Source organism: Myotis lucifugus, unplaced genomic scaffold, assembly GCF_000147115.1.
Source record: "Myotis lucifugus unplaced genomic scaffold, Myoluc2.0 scaffold_5, whole genome shotgun sequence".
NCBI lineage: Eukaryota > Metazoa > Chordata > Mammalia > Chiroptera > Vespertilionidae > Myotis > Myotis lucifugus.
In genome coordinates, this window is record NW_005871053.1 from 29,054 (window position 1) to 29,478 (window position 425).

The following is a 425-nucleotide window of genomic DNA, read 5'->3' on the forward strand; positions in this document are numbered from 1 at the left end:
AGGTCGGCTGACCCCAGGGCGCGGCCAGCCGGAGGGTGGCCAGGGCCCGGGTGGAGGTGCGGGCGGCGCGCCAAAGGCCGGCCTCCGGGGTGGCCCGCCGCGGTCAGGCCCGAAGGGGGAGGCAAAAAATATAAAAATCCCCCCGGGGGGGGGGGGGGGGGTGTTGAAAAAAACACAAAAAATTTTTTTGCCGGCCCCCGGGGGGGGGGAAAAAAAAAGAGGCGCGCGCTTTTTTTTGTCGTGGGTTTTTTTTTTTAGCCCCCCCGCCCGCGTAGATTTTCTCAGAAGGTTTTTTTTTTTTTTTCTCTCTCTCTCGAAAAACTTTTTTTTTTATCAACCCCGCCTCTTTTTAAAAAAAAAGAAAATCTAAAAAAGGTGTTGTCCCCCCCCACAGCCCGTGTTTTTTGGGGGGGGGCGTGTGTCTC